Genomic DNA, 16,265 nt, shown 5'->3' on the forward strand with positions numbered 1-16,265 from the left:
TTTGTTATGAACATGATCTTTACTTAATATCCTAACGATTTTGGGCATAAAAGTAAAATCAATCATTTTGACAAACACAATGTATTGTTGGCTATTGCTGTAAATATATCCATACTACTTATAACTGGTTTTGTGGTCCAGGGTCACAAAAATGTTACATACAATATGATAATAAACATATGGTACAGTAAAGACATTTTAAAAAGTTACTTTTGAGCAAGTTTTAACTGGTAACACTTTCTATGAAGCCCACATTTATAATACATTCTCAGTTTATGAGAAACATTTTCAGTTTATGTCTCACAAGCTGTTTTTCAAACATAAATAATGTTTATGTGTTAAAATTAAAAAATAAATTAAATTAAACATAATTTAAAAATATGATTATGCAAGGCTATGTAAGACAAAATAAATATTTAAAAAATCAATGTCCTCGAACCTATTAATTAAAATTGTTAATATTATAAATTATTAGCTGATTTTAGTCGTTTTACATTAGCTATTTAATAATTTACAGTTGTTCAAAATGAAAAACAATTTAAAAATTTTAACTGATTGTTGTGTTGTTGTTTTTGTTGTTACAATAAAAATGAGTTATAATGTACAGTAATCTTATTAGATTGGATCCTCATAAAGATGTTTCAACGATATTGGAGTGAAAAACAAATTTCCCAGAATAATACATTTATAGCAATGACGTAAAATTACTCAAGTCCTTTTCTATCTTCTTCCATCTGTATGATGCAATAGCATGTATCCATCTCACTTTCTATCATTATGTGTGTGAGTGTGATTAGAACATTGACTGGTTTGCATTTTCCCCCAAGGCCTGCCACTGCCTCAGCCCATGGCGATCATACTGCCAGGGAGAGAGAAAGAGAATGAGAGAGAGAGGCAGTACTGGGCCATAGAAGGATCAATGTTAAATGGCCTGGTTAATGACCGGCACACAGCTGACAAAGTCATTCATTTCTGCCGGCACTATGTATTCTGTGTATGTGTGAACAAGAGGGATTTGCACGTTTGTCTATGTGAAACACAAACATGAAAAAGAGAGGAAGAATTAGGAAATAAAAAGCCAAAAAAGAGACCAGGCTAGAAAAACAAATAAAAAGCTCAGTGGACTTCTGATGTTGGGGTCTGATAAATAGAGAAACTAAGAGTGTTTGTGTGAATGTGCATGTGTGTTCTGTTATGACAGTGTTAGTGTAAAGATCACTTCCCATGTCAAAGCACCACTGCAGATGAAGCTGTAATATTGAGTTACAAAACACCCCTCACTCACGGCCCTGCCTCATCCAGATCACTTAAAGGGATAGTTCACATAAAATAAATGAATATTCTGCCAGCATTTACTCAGCCTCACCTCATTCTTTTTGAAGACCATGCTCATTCATCTTTTCCAAATAATGAAGGGGAATGAGATCGGAGGCTGTCATGTTTCAAAAGGACAAAAAAGACGGAAAGTTACATTTAAAAGTAATGCATTAGAATATTGCATTACACCATTAAAAAAAAAAAAAAGTAACTAATTATGTTGTGGAAAGTAATGTGTTACATTAATTTTGAAATACATTCTGTCACCTTTCCTGGACTTGCTTATTTGTTTTTTAATAACTCAATAACCCAAAAGTTTAACTTTTGGCAACTGTAAAGGCCCTTTCACAGCAAAAGTGAAATTAATTAGCCTCTGGCTAAAAGAAGTGCCTTTGCACTTCACTAATTTCTCTCAACATGGGGTAAGGAGAGGTGTCAGTGAATAAACGGGAAAACAAAGTTGAAGAAGTGCATTGTAAATTTAAAAGTAGTGTGTTACTTTACTAGTTACTTGAAAAAAGTCATCTTATTACTTGCGTAACTTGCGTTACTTGTAATGTGTTACCTCCAACACTGAAAAAAGTAGGACTGTCCTCGACTAAAGATTTTTCTGGTCGACTAGTAGTCGTTCATTTTAAGCATTAGTTGACTATTAGTCGCACGTTTATTAATAAACCATATAAATCATAATAATGAGCCTACATAGCCTAATAAGCGTTCAAGCACAGACAAAAAAGCTTGTCGCGGCGCACAAGCAGATATAATAATCATGAATGTGTCAGGGAAAAACTTCAAGACTGCATTAACGTTTTAAAAATCTATTGATAAACTAATGCTTTCTTTGTTTTCAGTTTAAGAGATTAATATGGCGACAATGACTTGTCATCTCTACAGTAGTGATGCGCCTGTATGCATGTTTTATACACATACATAATCTGAGAATATTTATTTTCTATTTGAATTGGTTCGTTTAAAAGTAGACATTTCACTCTCTATAAATATATTTTTCATGCCTGTAAGGTAGAGTTTTTAAGTTTCGTGCTCAAGTTCACAGAGACTGAGACGGCAGAAAGCGCATCCTTGCTTTGCTTTAAGTATTTTACAAAAGCGCATTGTTCATTGTTATTCTGAGTGCACACAAATAAACGTAGAGTCTTTACAGATTTGAAAGATGTATTACTTTTATCTATATGACCAAAAATGACAGAGTATTTTAAGAGCAAGTGACTACAAAGGATGCTACTATTCAGCTTCCACACTCCGCACAGACACTTGAATAGCGCACATTTTTTTAGGTTAACATTAGACTGAATGGTCATGTAAAGTTGCTACTGCATAAATCTTTCAGATGAAAAGCCATATTTGAGGTAGATGAATAATACACTCTTAAAAATAAAGGTTCTTTATTGGCATCAATGGATCTATGAAGAACCTTAAACATCCATGGAATCTTTCAAATGCAGAAAAGGTTCTTCATAGTCAAAATAGGTTCTTTAGGTTTTTACAATGTTCTTCAAAATGGTTCCTTTAGGAACTGTTAACTGAAAGGTTCTTTGGGGAAGCAAAAATGGTCCTTCTATGGCGTCACTGCAAAAACACCCTTTTGGAACCTTTATTTTTAAGAGTGTAGGTGAGCGTTTGGATGTCCTGCCTGATGTACTGTATTACCACATAGACCAGCCGTTAATGTAACTTTGCCACTTCCTGTGGAATTTTTTTTTCTGTGACTAAGCGACTAATACAATTTTGGTCGACCAGGCTAGTCAACTATTAGGGGACAGCAATAAAAAAAGCACAATTAAAATATTATAAACATGAATAAAACACATGACATATCTTGGAAGATTTTAGCATGGATATGACAATGTTAATGTATTTGGTCTTGGCAGAATAGACCTGCTAAGCTGCTGATTGCTGCTGCTGTTGGTTACTGCTGCTGCTGGAAAGCAAATACAGGAACTTGCTACTGTCAATACATATGCAGATACAGTGCTATGAGTATATAAGATGTACTGGTGCTGCACAAGTAGCAGTTCTAAACAGGTGGAGCTGGGGAAGGTGGAGGGTTTCAAAACAACTCTGAAAGCACACTGCGAAATGCTCTAGTGGATGCTAACCAGCCATTTAATTGTAAAGCAGCAAGCTTGTTTTATACAGCTAAAATACCTGAAAGTGACTGACACTGGAAGACTCCCTGCAAACATGTCCTTGCAAGGCCCATGCTGGCTTTTTGCATGCATGGTGGGCCAGGGCCAGCCCACATCAACCCTAAACAGGCCCAGTGCGGGCTTGCCCACAGCTTTGGGCTCACTGCAGGCTCTCTGTGAGCAACCCACAATATGGGACTGCCCACATTAATCCAATGATGTCCCAGACGTGAGCCTTTCAATAAAAAGTTTGTGGGCAGTTTTCTTCCTTACCACTAAGGGTGCTACTGTGTTTTAGGTTTCTTTAAGTAAATCCATCCTTTCCTATAGCGCCCAAACTCTGGATCTACCTAACATTGTTCGGGAAGTTGACACACTCTGTCAGTTTAAATCTAGATTAAAGACCCACCTTGCTTACACATAGCACACTAACACATTTCTAATATTCAAATCCATTAAAGGATTGTTAGGCTGCAAATTAGATGTTACAGTGCAGTCACCCGGTTCCAATCTGTATCCAGTCCAGATGGTGGAGCAGCACCTAGAGATGACCTCTTCAGCCCTGAATGTCAGCGGAGACCATGACAACTAGACGAGCCCCAGAGACGTCCCTAGTGAAGACCTCATCAACTAGACAGCCTTTGGCACAAGACCACAGGAACAAGATGAGTCCTCTGCACAATCAGACTTTGCTGCAGCCTGGAATAAACCGCTGGTTTTGTCTGGCCAGAGGAGAACTGGCCCGGTTTCTCCCAAGGTTTTTTTCTCCATTTCTGTCACCAAAGGAGATTTATTTCCTTCCCGCTGTTGCCTCTGGCTTGCTTAGTTGGGGACACTTATTTTCCAATGATAATATCAACTTGTGCACAGATGCTATTTGAACTGAACTGAGCTGGACGATGACATTACTGAATCAATGATGAACGGACTTTAACTGAAAATTGAGTGTTTACTGTTGTCGTTTTGCATTATAACACACTAGTTTCCTATTTAATACTGTAAAGCTGCTTTGACACAATCTGTATTGTTAAAGGATTAATGCACTTTCAGAACAAAAACTTACAGATAATTTACTCACTCCCTTGTCGTCCAAGATGTTCATGTCTTTCTTTCCTCAGTCGTAAAGGAATTATGTTTTTTGAGGAGAACATTTCAGGAATTTTCTCAATATAGTGGGCTTCTATGGTGCCTGAGAGTTTGAACTTCCAAAATGTAGTTTAAATGCAGCTTCAAAGGGATCTAAACGATCCCAGCCGAGGAAGAAGTGTCTTTTCTAGCGAAACTGTTTATTTTCTAAAAAAAAAAAAATGTACAATTCATACACCTTTTAACCTCAAATGCTCGTCTTGTCTAGCTCTGCATATGCGTACTCTGTGCACTTCGGTTAAACATACATAGAGTTAGGGTATGTTGAAAAACTCCCATTTCATTTTTTCAGCTTCAAAATCATCCAACATCCCTGCAGAAGTACCAACCCAGTGTTTACAAAGTGGACGTGCAAAGAAGGTCAAATGCTTTTTACAAAAAAAGGTAAAACTGCGATGTGGGGTGATTTTGAAGTTGGAGGGGAAAATGAGATGGGAACCAGAGTGCACAGAATACGCATTAGCATCACAGAGCTAGACAAGACAAGCATTTGTGGTTAAAAAGTGTATAAATTGTAATTATAACCGATCATTTTGCTAGATAAGACCCTTCTTCCTCGGCTGAGATCATTTAGAGCCCTTTGAAGCTGCATTTAAACTGCATTTTGGAAGTTCAAACACGCGGGCACCATAGAAGTCCACTATATGGAGACAATTCATGAGATGTTTTCCTCAAAAAACTGAGGAAAGAAAGACATTAACATCTTGGATGACAAAAGGGTAAATTATTGTAAATTTTTGTTCTGGAAGTGAACTAATCCTTTAAAAGTGCTAAATAAAAAAAAGGTGACTTGACTTGACAAGTTCAACTCACAGTAGTTAACAGCTTGAGTCATATAAATCACTTATATGTTACAATTACAGTATCTCTGCATACGTTTTGAAGCTTGAAACCCCTATTAATTGAAGCTACGTGGAAAAGAGTGACCGGTTCAAATTTCCAAATTTGTCAGTGTTCCACAGAAAGAGATCATACAGTTTTAGAATGACATGACGGTGAGTAAATAATGATTTTTGCATGGACTGTCCCTTTAAAAAGCAGAGTGAGCCATTCCTGCAGATTCCTTGAAGTATCCTTTTTAAAGCGGCCTTAACCCCACACACTCAAGCGGAGCTTATTCTTCCAAACAACTAGTCAAGCCCTCTCATCCTTCTGCTCTGTACCACTGAGCTACGTAAACACCACCATCTGTATCTGATCAGAATTAATGCCCACCCCCCTCCGTTCTCTCCATCTTTCCCCACTGCCCCTCTCGCAGCCTGGTCCCATACACACATGGAGATACTTACAAATCATCACCCCATTACATGGACATGGGCGAAGATGTGAACACACACACACACATCTACAGCCCATCAAAACACACCCCAAACTCCTCTTGCAACACACAAACACACATACCCTGTCCCCCCTTCGCACCACGTAATTGTCGCTAATAGTTTGGGGGTGAAGTATCCATATTCCATTAAGTGAACCGAGCTCTCTGATTGGCCGAGCCGCCGGCCCCTCGGAATAGCCGAGCTGGCCGCCAGCCAGAGGCTCATTTCCTGCCGTCCTGAGAGCCTCCAGCCGCTCCCGCTGCAAATGCACTTCCTGACTATGTATAAAATTTTTATTAATGGCCAGGAGTGCATCAGCAAAGGCTCAGCGAAGGAGAAAGAGAGAGAGAGGATGACATAGATGGATGGAGTGAGGGGAAAGACAGCATTAAGTATGATTGAGCTCTGATAGAGGGAGGGAAGAAGAAGGAGAGTTTCCAGAATGCCCTTTTAAGAACATCTTTAAGACAGTGCAGACCTGCCGTAAGTGTCTGTTCGTTGTCTCATAAACAGATAAAGAGAAAACAGAGGAAGAAATGGCAAGATAAAATGAAAGACAAGACTTGATGAATGAGAATGAGAGACAACACTTCGAGACACCAGTATGGCCTAATAAATACTCTGTTTGGGGTCCGAGGGACTGCCGAATGTTTAAAACTGTCAACATTTAGGGGTACTCTAGTCTGTAGATGGGCTACAAAACCTAGGAATATAGACTGAGAGGAGGCTGAGAGAGCATGTGGAAAGATAACACAAATGAAAGCAGTTGCTCACCTTTCCCCTAGAGAGGTCAGGAGGCTTATGGCCGGAGATGGAGAAGCAACAGAAGATGGAAAGGAAATGTCTAGCCAGGCCACACCCCCCGTCAAAACCACGACTTGACGGACAAGCACATTTCTTAAGAAACTCCAACAGCACAGAGGAAGAAAGGTCAAGTGGCTGAGGGAAAGTGGCAGCCAATGGAAGAAGACGGAGACACTTGCCTATCCCAAAGAGGTCTCGGTGTCAGGAGAGTTTGTGTATGCAAGGGCTGAGGGTGAAGGGGGACTCCACTGACCCTTGACAGGAGCCCTAGTTATAGGAGTAAGGGGGTCGACAGGTCATATGAAGTAGATACACTGAGACGTTAAAGAAATAGCTCATGCAAACATGAAAATTCCATCATTGTTTACTAGGGCTGGGTATTGACACAAATTTCATCAGTCAAAGTTTTCAGTTCAGTTCAATTAATTTGGATATATATACAGTAACGTACAGCATCAGTTTTTCTTAAGGGAGAAAAAAAAAACGGTTGGAAATTGTACAGGGAAACCGGTCAGTTGGGAGAAGTAGTACACTGTAAAAAACAATTTGCTTAGTCAACTTAAAATAATTTGTAACCTGGCTGCCTTAAAATTTTAAGTTTATTCAACTTTAAATGTTAAATTATACTAAGTGACAACTTAGATATTTGAGTTGAATCAACTTAAAATTTTAAGGCAGCTGGGTTACTTACCCATCTGTTAAGTTTAGCAAACACAAATATCTAAGTTGTTACTTAGTACAACTTAACATTTCAAGTTGACTAAACTTATTTGAGTTGACTGAACTTAAAATTTTAAGGCAGCAGGGTAACAAATTATTTTAAGCTGACTGAACAAATTGGGTTGTTTATTTTTTACAGTGTACACTTAAGCATACTTTAAAAAAGAGCACTTATAGAAATAAAAAGAATGTGCTTAAGTGTGAAGTAAATGTAATGTTTTCATACAGTTAAAATTACTTCTTACAATTAAATGAAAATGTGATGTGTTTAAAATTAGTTCTCTTTTTTAGATCTCTTAAATGCAGTGTTTTTTATTTATTTATTTATTTATTTTTAACCAACTTAGGACATAAGTATAATTTCACAATTACTTCTACTGTCTTTGAAATATGACTAAAGTCTAATGTCAAATGTACTAACAAACATTTATGGTAAACTAAAATATACTTTAATGTCATTTCTATTGAAATTTGAATGACTTTTTAAAATATTTTTGTTATTGTAGTGATGAAATTGCATAGTAGAATAGTAGCTTTTTATATTATATTATATTAATTATTTTATTTTATTTTATTTTATATTATATTATATTATATTATCACAAGTACAGTTACAAGTATACATTCAAAACAATTAAGCACACTTTTTTTTTTATAAGGGATCAGGGTTGCCAGGGTTTCACAAAACTACCCCAAAACTAACCTAATCGCATTTCAAAGGGGAGATTCCCATTAAAAATTGCGTTCAGGGGGATAAAATACATGTTTTTAGTTGGGGTTCATCTGGTAAATTTGTATTTCAAGCGCTAAATATGACGTTATTGGGGTCGCTTCAACCCGGGACATCAAAAACAACCTGCAGCAACAGCGTTAAAGTAGCCCAACTCCACGGGAAAACCGCAGACTTGGCAACACTGTAAGGGATACTAAATGTTAACATTAACAACAGTTTAAATTCAATTGCTATTTCACAAAAAAAAAAAACACTTTTTTTCATCACGAGACATGATACATTTCAGTAAATTCTGTTCTGTATCTTTCAACATACACTCCAATCTTCATTGATGTTTATTTTGTGTGCTAGTAGTAAAGAGGAAGACATGACTGGTTCAAATGCAAGTTTTGTTCATGTGTCAACTGAAAAAGCATAGAGTAAAAGATCTTGGGATTTAAGAATCGATATTAATACATCAAAAAGACTGATTAAAATCAATTCATCATTATTGCAAACCCTGCCAAACCTGTTTGACACTTTTTCGTCCATAGCTTCACAATGTCAAATCTCAATTGTGCATGCAGTTTATTATGAAATCCAAATTTTTTAATAATCATGCAGCTGATTACAAGACATGTGAAAATCAAACCTAGCATCATGTTTTGAACAATAGCATGAACATTCATCAACATTCATCATTGATCTTCAATAATCTTCTTTTGTGTGTAAAAAAGTACGGAAACACTTTAGTATAGAGAACAGTTCTCACTATTAACTCGTTGCTTATTAGCATGTTTATTATTAACATATTGGCTATTTTCTATCTATCTATCTATCTATCTATCTATCTATCTATCTACAGAGCTAACAGGAGAAGAAAAATCACATCATTGATTGTGTCTGGCTGTCTGGCTATAGCTACTTGCTGGGAAAATATGAAACAGGTCAAACTTGACAACTTATACAGTAACAAACATAAAGATACATGAAAAACATTATTGTTAATGTATTATTTAAGTTTTTATATTTGAAGCAATGTTAAAATGTTTAAAAAACATAAAAGCTGATGAGACTTTCATGTGATATAGTTTTAATAAATTATGCATTAATAAACAATATAGTTTGATGTTATTAATATTGCAGCATTTTCCCTGTTGATAGTCAGTATAAAAAAGCACATACACATTCACTTGACCAAATACAGAGTGGCAAATTCATTTTCAGCAATCTGACCAGCCAAAAACATATAATATTGCAAAAAGTTTGCTTCTTTGACTTTTTCAAACACAATTGTATTAGGTGACCACCCACTGACATTGTGTGACAGGAGGCTGGCCAGAGGTTGCCAACTCCAGCTGCAAACAGTGTAGAATAAAGCTATTAATATATGCTGATGTGACAATGGAAAATAATGTTGGCGATGGGATCAGTCATTCTGCAGAGGAAGCTGAGGGTGTTCTGCTGACATGATATGCGATTATGAATATTAATTATTGAAGTGCAGCAAGAAGTGAGGAAATATGAACCTGGGGCGGAAGCACTTCTGTCTGAATCAGTGTCTCTCACTGCTGAGTGTAGAGTGGACAGGGCCTAATAGCACATCCACAAAAACTTACTCAAAGCTTTTGCTACAGTCTCTGTTGAGCAGTTTCAAGATGCCCTTAGTTCACCCCAAAAATCTATCTATCTATCTATCTATCTATCTATCTATCTATCTATCTATCTATCTATCTGTCTATCTATCTGTTTATCTATTTGCTACCAAATTCAATTTACAGTTTTTCTTAGTTGCTTTGGTGCATTTCTCAAATCATCCTTATTATTTGCAAAGAAGTATGTGCATTTCTCAAAACTATTCATACAAACAGCACCACACAATAGATTACTGTACCTGCAATAGCCTGTAACTTACTCAAAATCTTTACTTCATCTCTCAAAAGTATTTATGTCAGTGAACACATCAGTGCCAATGAAAAGTTCTTGTGTCTTTCACAAACAAGATAGTCAAAATGCTTAGTCATGTTGTCAGTATAACTGCACTCTTTTACAGTCAGTTTGGTGCATTTCTCGAATCATCCTAATTATTTGCAAAGAAGTATATGCATTTCTCAAAACAATCTGTGCACACAGCACCACACAATGGATTACCTGCAATAGCCTTACTCAAAACCTTTAATTCAAAAGTAAGTATTTATGTCAATGAACATATCAGTGCCATCAGAATGAAAAGTGCTTGTGTCATTGTCCACAAACAAGATAATCAAAATGCTTTGTCTTGTTGTCAATATAACAGTGCAATCTGTCAGTATTACCTGATGTAAACAATGGCAACAGTTACTGCATAGAAATTCAGAAAGTTGCACTTCTTATGTATGCCACATATTCATTTCAAAAGTACAAATTTACACATTACTGTATGCTGGATATTGATTGAAAGAGACTGGATAGGATTCACAGTTACACTTTTACAGGTTTTTTTTTTTTTTGCTTTGGTACAATTTTCACAAGAAACTGTTCCATTTTCAAAACTCTTAGTACTAATATCATAACAGATCATTAAAATTGCCCTTTTTTTCAAACATTTCAGCATATTTTCAGTTGTCTTAGTACAATACACAAAATCGCACGTATCTTTTTCACTACACAAAATAATCGTTTCATCTATATAAATGTTTCATTCACAGTAACTGCCTTACTGTCAGACTATTGATTTGCATGTTTTCTCATTCAGTTTATATAATACATTTGTCTATTATTTAATCTAACTAATCCTAATGGTTAATCAGGGAATCATTTGGTGTATCTATAGATATCCATAGATATAGATTCAAGATATAATTTCTAAAGAACTTGTTTGCAGTTTAGGGATAACCAAATGTAATTACTTATTTTTTCCACTATAAGCTATTTATCTTAGATGATAAGATAAATTATTTATGTGTGTGAGTATGTGTGTGGTTCAGGTACAGTAAACCTTATTGTATGGGAACAATATTTATTTATTTATTTTTTATTTTTTCATAAGGGTAGGTTTATGAGTAGGGTTAGTATATGGGGATACAGTATAAAACTCATTACTCCTATGGAAAGTCACCATAATGATAGGTAAACTGTGTATGTGTGCATATCTACTTACTGTAAACATATTTTAGTACCTAAATTGGTACCTAAAAGTATGCAAGATTTGATAAAATCACCTAAAACCTCCCTTTCAGGACGTCCTCCTTTGTAAAACTATTTCTGAACATACAGTAGGACACAAGGGAGAGGGATTGATCAGAGATTGATCAGAGATGCATCAGAAGAAAGGAAGACAAATGGCATCAAATACAGCATTCTATATTATGCCATAATAAAATGATACTGTATACAGAAGCATTGCCATGGTAAACATTGCACATTACTATAACTCACCCTTCATCTGAAAAGTTCAGCTAGAGTATAGATTCAGTCATACGGCACAGTGAGGACATTTACAGCATTGACAGTAAACTCTGTTCAAGCACAAAACCTTATGGCCACGTCATACCTTCATCACACCAAAGGATACGTTGTGATTGTGTGTATTGTACTAGGACAATTGAAAATATGCTGAAATGTTTGAAAAAAGTTTTTGTGAAAACTGTACCAAAGCAAATAAAAAAACTGTGTTGACAATAAACTCTGTACAAAACCTTATGGACATGTCATACCTTCATCACACCTTTTTATAAAAATAGCACCAAACCAATTAAAAAAAACTGTATTAGTGGTCTGACATGCTTAGTCATGTTGTAGAAAAGAAAAAAAAGGAAATATGGGCACAAAGGCGAAAATACAAAATTAGAAAGGCAAACACAGGAAACACCCCTTAGGCAGAACTTTGCTTTTGCGTGCAGCATTGTTTGAGGAATTTCAGAGAACTGGTTTATCATTGGTTTATCTATATTTTCTTCATAGATAAGGTAAAGTTTCACCAGCACAATTCTTGGCAAATTTACAAAAAGACTAATAGAAATGTGTAGAAAATATGCTTGAGAGTTTATGACTATTTTGCATTTAATGACGATGAACTAATGACTATGTTTTGAGGGGCAAGACTACTGCACAGAGAACTATATAATACATTTTGAGCAACATGACATTGGCAACTGATAATGTAGGAAACCACAGACAAATTGCATGAATATACCAAAGCAATCACAACTAATTCAAAAGAATGATAAACTGCTATTATGATGTGCACAGGTGAGTAGATGTTGGTTGAACAAATAGTTTTGGGAATTTATTTTCTGATCTAGGAAATGCACTAAAGCGATTGAGAAAACTGTATTATGGTGAAATTCCATAAGAGTACAAGCTGTATATTCTATTCCCTGACACTAACCCTACTCCTAAACCTATGAAAATTATGTTTTTTCTCATAATTCTCCCACAAGAACAAGGATTTTAGATATTGCCAAATTTGTGGGGACATTTTGCATTTTATCCCCAAAACATAGGGTTAACTGAACCACACACACAGACAAAATAGTGGTTATCATCAAAAAATAATTAATTACATTTGGTTATCCCTAAATTGCAAACCAGTTCTTTGGAAACTATATCTACTGAATCTAAATCAACATCTATCTATAGCTGCACCAAATGATTCATTAAATAACCAGTAAGATGAGTTAAACTGAATGAGAAGACATGCAAATGAAAAGTTTGATAGTAAGAGCTTTATGAAAGGCAGTTACTAACATTTCTATAGATGAAAGACTTAATTTATGTTGTGAAAAGGATATTTTTGTGATTGTGTATTGTACTAAGACAAATGAAAATACAGAAATGTTTGAAAAAGTGCACTTTTGATGATCTGTTTTGATATTAGTACTAAGAGTTTTGAAAATGTAACAGTTGCTTATAAAAATAGTTCCAAAGCAAAAAAAAAAAAAAAACTGTCAAATTTTGTTTGCTACCTACTTCAAATTTAATTTAAATTCAGAAATTACCCACCCTAACAGAATAGTTTTTAATCGCTTCCTGCATTTCAAAAACAAACTATATTTGTAACAAAAACTGCCAAAGTGTGAATTGGCAAAAAATGAATTGGCAAATTTATTCCTGAGAGGTTTAAAGTGTACCTACCACATAATTATATAAATTATATTAAACAATACGTCATTTGACATGGTGGAAGTGACAGTTTTTGTATCAGTAAAATGCCAAAAACAAACAAACAAACACTAGCACTACTGTGGTGCATGTATTTCTACAGTTGGACATTGTTAGGAGACAAATTATATAAATTATAAATTAGTGAGAGTGTAAAACATTTGTTTTAAATCAACAGGGACAAAAGGACATATAATATACAGAATGATGTGTTATTTCCATCTGAATTACAGTATAAACATATTTTGCATGCCAGTTGTCTATTTATGCAAAAACAGCACCAGCTGAGCATTCATCAGGTCCGAGTCAACTGCTGCTCAAAATAAAATGAAAAATAAGTTAGTTCCCTTCTTTTGTTAAACGAGTCTGCGTCTATTCACATGAATCAGTGTCTCCAGGAAATGGGAAAAACAGCCCATGAAAAAAAGCAAGCATGCAAAGGATTCCAGACACAAACAGACACAACCAAATAAATACAGTGGAGACACACTGGAGAAACAGAGGAAAAAAGATCATGGAACACATGATTTACACAAGAGAAACACATCCTGACACACACACACAAGCATCCTCAGAGGATGCGGCACAGGTATTCACACACACACACACACACACACACACACTGGTTTCCATATTTTATGGGTACATTCCATAGGCGTAATCTGTATTTTCTATCCCCTTACCCTAACCCTACCCCTAAACATACCCATCGCAGAAAACTTTGTGCATTTTTTTAGATTTAAAAAAAAAAAAAAGTTTTGATAAAACCTGTATGATTTATAAGCTTCCTCATGGGGACCAAAAAATATCCCTACAAGGATAAGGATTTTTGATGTTGCCATACCTGAACTACACACACACAGGCATAAAGTAACCAAGACACAAAAACCTCAATGTTTCCTTTCGAATAATTAGCTTAAATGTGAATAAAATACAGTATTATAATGCAAAGCTGTATAATAATATACTGCATCTCGCCAAAGTCAAAAGCACATAAAAGTGCGCACGAGAGATGGACTGAGTGATACAGAGAGAGAGAGAGAGACTGAGCAGTGTCTGTAAACCCAATATCCTCTGTGGCCCCAGGGGCTGGGAGTGCACGGCCAGTGCAGGAAGAGATGGGCTGCATTATCCACATCAAAGCTCTGAATTATCAGCCATAATCAATGCCTTTGCATTACTGCCCCTGCTCTCCCACTGCACTGTACAACACAGCAGGGCCGTGGGATCATCCGGAGAGAGAGAGAGAAAGAGAGCGAGAAAGACAGAGAGAGCGCTAGCAAACGAGTGAAGGGGGAAATGTCATTAGTCTGGGGTGATGTCTGTTCTTAAAGTCTTTGTAGGTGCTGTGGGACCTTTGTAGGTGCTGTAGATGGGTGTGGGCTGATTTTTTGATTTTTAGGTCCTGCCAAATTTGAGTTGATTTGATCTCTGATTATGTCATTATCTGTTACAGCATCTCATCTTTGTAAATGGTGCAGTACAGTCCAAACAAACTGTTTGTCTTTCAGAGCACTATTATATAGACCACGGGTGATATGATATTTAACAAATAAAATTTTTGTATTTTAACATAACTGCGGTAAATTGCCTAAATAACTAAATAATAAAAAAAATATTCAAGGTCATTGCCATGTTCGAACTTTGAAGTTAACTTTCAGGATTATCTTTAGTAGCATTTAGAGGGAATTACTTTCATTTACTCCATTTTATGATATGAATGAATCAAAATGGTAGTCAAGCCCTTTCAGATATAATGACCTCATTGTGCAGATGTAAGGGAAGTTTAGATCGCTGTCCTGTGATAAAAAAAGGAAAAGTTGTTGTTTTGCGCCCTCTGCTGACTAGATTAGCTATTTCTTGATTCTATGGCCGTTTCTCAAAAGGAAGGCTGCATCCTCTGGAGGGCTGCATACGTCATCAAGTCTGGTTTATTCACAAGCCATAAGCATATTACAACAATTTACTCTTCACTAAGAATAATAGTAAAATTTATAAAGGTTAATATTATAAAATAAGATCTTTTTTATGACGTATGCAGCCTACAAATGCGACCTCCGGAGGATGCAGCCTTCCGTTTGAGAAACGACCAGCAATTTACTGTTAAAATTTACTGTTCATTCCTCGATTCCTCGAACGGTTCGTTACATGAAGCTAAATGAACTGATATAGAAAAGAAATTTCAATTCAATTAAGCTAGTTTAATAGAATCAGTAAGTTAAACGGAACAAATTTGATAAAACTAAGTCAAACTGGTAACACTTTATTTTAAGGTCCAATTCTCACTTTTAACTAGTTGCTTATTAGCATGCAGTTTACTAGTTAGCTGGCTGTTTATCAGTACTTATAAACCACTAATGCCTTATTCTGCATGACCGTATTGTAGATACCTTATCCCACTCCATACCTAAACTTAACAACTACCTTACTAACTATTAAAGGAGAACTCCACTTCCAGAACAACAATTTACAAATAATTTACTCACCCCCTTGTCATCCAAGATGTTCATGTCTTTCTGTCTTCAGTCGTAAAGAAATTATGGTTTTTGAGGAAAGCATTTCAGAATTTTTCTTCATATAATGGACTTGATTGGTGCTTGATTGAACTTCCAAAATGTAGTTTAAATGCAGCTTCAAAGGGCTCTAAATGATCCCAGCTGAAGAAGAAGGGTCTTATTTAGCGAAACGATCTGTCATGTTTTCGAAAAATAAAAATGTGTATACTTTTTAAGCACAAAAGCTTGTGTTGCACAGGCTCTGGGATGCACGTTCACGACGCTACAAATCAGTGATAGGTCGTTCTTGAACGATTCGTTCATTTTGAACGAATCTTTAATGTGACTCGGGAAGAACAAGTTGTCTCAGGGAGTGATCCTATTAGGTTCTGCACTGGAATTAGTTCACCTGTTTCGAGTCTTCGGGTTTTTGAGTCGTTCGTTCATCACGTGCATCACTGTC

The sequence above is a fragment of the Labeo rohita genome, chromosome 21 (assembly GCF_022985175.1).
Source record: "Labeo rohita strain BAU-BD-2019 chromosome 21, IGBB_LRoh.1.0, whole genome shotgun sequence".
Classification (NCBI taxonomy): domain Eukaryota; kingdom Metazoa; phylum Chordata; class Actinopteri; order Cypriniformes; family Cyprinidae; genus Labeo; species Labeo rohita.